Below are 3,324 nucleotides of genomic sequence, written 5' to 3'. Positions count from 1 at the left end.
GTGCCCGCGTCCCCCCCCCCCCCCCCGCGCACATGGTACGGTCCTCCGGCGGCGGACTCAGTAGGGCGGGCGGGGTGACGATGGTATCGGCGGCCGCGTGGCCTAATGGATAAGGCGTCTGACTTCGGATCAGAAGATTGCAGGTTCGAGTCCTGCCGCGGTCGGTGGGGGTAGCTCGTAAGCGCTCCCGCTTTTTCTCGTTCGTGCCGTGTCCGTGGGGCGGCGGACACTGCCCGCGCCGGAGTCACCGAACGCACGGGGTTGTTTTTACTCGTGTTTTTAATCAACGGAGAAGCGAAAAAAACCTGCGTGAGCGCAGCCGGAGACCGACTGCATCTGTAACACGAATGGGGTAGGGCGGTCCCAGCCCCGGGGCGCAGCCATGAGACCAGCCGCGCGGCAGCGTTGGGGCCGGCACGGTGTCACCCCGGCCCCGCGGGTGCACGCGCTCCATGCCCCTCCCGGGGTCCCGGGGCGGGGGGGGGGACAGGCGGCATGGCCAGCAGCCACCAACCCTCTCCCTGCCACCCTGCTCCCCCCAGCCACCCGCGTCAGTGGTCTGTGGGGCTCCTTACAGCGCACCAGCAGAGCTCACCAGGAGCCAGGGCACCCACCCGTGCTCCAAAACCTCGCGCCTTAAAGCTCCAAGGCCTCGAGGGCAGTTTGGAACGAGCGGTGGGGTCCGGGGTCCCCAAGACCAGCTGGGGTGGGTGGCGTGTGACTGCACGGGTGGGAGCTGGGCATGGGGTGCATGTGGGGGGCTCCAGTAGCCCCCACTGCTGTTGGGTGTGTGACATGGGTGGGGACAGCTTGGCAAGTGGGGACGGAGCAGTGGCTAGAAGACCGAAGGTGGCCGGAGGGTGCAGGGGAAGGGGGCGTAGGGTGCAGGGATGGGGGTGAGGAGGTGCGGGTGGGTGCGGGCTCCTCGGCCGGCAGGGTGGCTCCTTGCAGAGCCCACCCGGCCTTGACACCGTGGGGTGCTGTGTCCGCGCCGACCCACGCCAGATCCGTGCCGTGCCGTACCGCACCGCCAGGTGGCGCTGCGTTCCCGCCTCTACCGATCGCGCCGGGACGGTTCCCACGGGGCGTGGGTATCGCTGCGGGGCCGTCCCGTTCTGCGCTCCCGCCGGGGCACCAGGCGATGTGAACCCCTCCTCGCTGCTTCCCCCGACTCCTGCGGAGCACCGGGGTGCCACCCCCCCAAATCCTGCACCCACGAGGGGAGGGAGCTGTGCGGCCGGACAGCTCCCTCCCCTCTTGGGTGCAGGATTGGGAGGGGGTTGGCAGCTATACCCCCTCATGTGCAAAACTGCTGCGCTAGCATGGGAGGGGTGAGGAACGCACAGGCCCCCCCCCCCCCCCCCCCCCCGATGTTGTTTTCTACGGCTTTGAATGCATTTCACATGGATTCACCTCCCTGGCGCACCCAAAATACCTGCTGCCCCCCCCCCTCAGCGTGCGACCTGACGGGGGGGCGGCAGAGCTTCACCCTGTGTCACCCAGCAGCGGAGGGCACAGGGTGCCTTCGCCTGGCATGATCTGGCTCCACGGAGGTTGCGTTACGTACTTATTTTTATCGTGGTTGCAAAAATATAAATGTAAAAAAAAAATCCAACCAAGAAAAATCCCTCTCCCCGCAAGCAGAAAAAAAGAATTCCTCCTCGAAATTATTGATTTCTGAAGCCCTCCCGGGCGGCAACGCTGTGGGGAGGGTTGATGAGAACAAGGACCGGGCCCGGACCGCCGGTACCTCACTCGATTGCGGGCGAGAGGTTGGACGAGACGCGGCACCACTATAAAAAAAAATATCACCAACGTAAAGTATAAAATTTTTAAAAAGGAGAAAAAAAACGAAAAGAAACCCCAAAACCCGCAGTTTCAGCAGGGCTTGTTGCAATGCATAAGTCGGGATGGGGTGTGTAGGTTCTTTCTCTTTTTTTTCCCCCCTAGGCTCTTTGTCTGTCTGTCTGTCTGTCGGGGAAGCGTCCCCATCCCGGTGCGCCCCGTCGGGGCCGGGTACGGACGGTGGAAGACACGACTTTCCCCCCCCTCACCCCCGCCTTGGAGACCCCGCTCGCTGCCGGGGGCTCGATGCTGTCGGTCGGATAATGGGACGGTGGGACTTTGTTTAACCCCGTTGCCCCCGGGGCCAGGGGTCAAGGGCTTCCTCTTCCCCCGGGACACGACGGAGAGGCCGCCGGCCCCCCGCTCCCCGCCGCGGTCCTCTCGGTGCGACCGGCGTGAGCCCCCATAAACCTTCATCGCCTCCAGGCACCGGGGCGCTGGGGATGGCCCCGGGTGGGTGTTTTGGGGGAGCAGGGGGCACCTAAACATCACGCCGGGACGACGGGGAGGGGATGCCGAGAAGCGGCCCCTGCCCTCCAGCATCCCTCGGCTCTGCCTTCCCTCCTGGCTAGAGGAAGCCTGTTTTAACGGAGTTCCCATTTTAACGAGGTTTTTACCCCCCCCCTCCGCAGGCAGAGGTATCTCAGCTCCCCCCCGCCCCCCCCCCCCCGGGACCCCGGGAGCAAAAAAACGGGAAAACGGGAAAACGGGAGAAACGGGCGATTTTTATAGGTGACGTACGAGCTTACGTGGAATCCGTACCCAGCACCACTCTTTCAGCTTTTTTCTTTTTCCCCCTGAAATAACACTTCCCTGCAGCTCGTACCCCCCTTTTCCATCTCGCACCCCGTTTTCAAGCTGGGTGGGGGGAGTTAGGAAGAAAAAGAAAAGCAGCCCCCCTACATCCTATCTTCCTGCTCGGGAGACGAGCCCCGGAGCTCGAAAGTGAGCGCTGGAGAGGGCGAGGGGAGGCAGGCGGGAGCCGGCTCGGGGGTGGAGGGGTCGGGGGTGGGATTGGGGTGGGGAGGACCCTCCTTTTCGGGTTTAAGGGAGAACCGCAGAGGGAGGGAGGCTGGCGGCACCGCGGGCACCAGAGGTAAGTCCCTCTCCTGCCCGCAGCGGTAGGACTGGAGCCCGGGAGCTGCCGGCACGGGTCGGGGGGGACTTTGGGGGTGCAAAGTAGCCCGATTTTGGGGGTACCCAGGCCCGGGGCTGCCCCATCCCCACCCCCGCGTCGGGCTCCTTCGGGCGCTGCGGGGCCGGGGCTGCTTCGGCGGCTGCGGCTCCCGGAGAACCGGGTGCCGGTAATCCCGGCCGAGAGTGCGGGCAGTCCCTGCCCCGCGACCTGCCCGCTCCCCCGGGCTGGGCCGGGTCCCCCCGGGCGGGGCAGCCCACGGAGCCCTCTCCCAGCCCCCGGGGCTCCTCCCGTGCGTGTCTCAATTCGCTCAGGCTTGACTTGGCAATAAGCTCTCTCAATAG

The 3,324-nt window shown here is 65.3% G+C and overlaps 1 non-coding gene across 1 annotated transcript; it reads left to right on the top strand.

The window, feature by feature from the left end:
- Positions 1–91: 91 nt before the first annotated feature.
- On the top strand, positions 92–164 carry TRNAR-UCG (transfer RNA arginine (anticodon UCG)). The gene has a single exon. It is a non-coding gene; the product is annotated as a tRNA-Arg (tRNA).
- Positions 165–3,324: the final 3,160 nt, after the last annotated feature.

The sequence above is a fragment of the Phalacrocorax aristotelis genome, chromosome 7, assembly GCF_949628215.1.
Source record: "Phalacrocorax aristotelis chromosome 7, bGulAri2.1, whole genome shotgun sequence".
NCBI classification, from domain to species: Eukaryota; Metazoa; Chordata; class Aves; order Suliformes; family Phalacrocoracidae; genus Phalacrocorax; species Phalacrocorax aristotelis.
The sequence above is the reverse complement of the archived record's forward strand: the minus strand, read 5'-3'. Positions and strand labels throughout refer to the sequence as shown.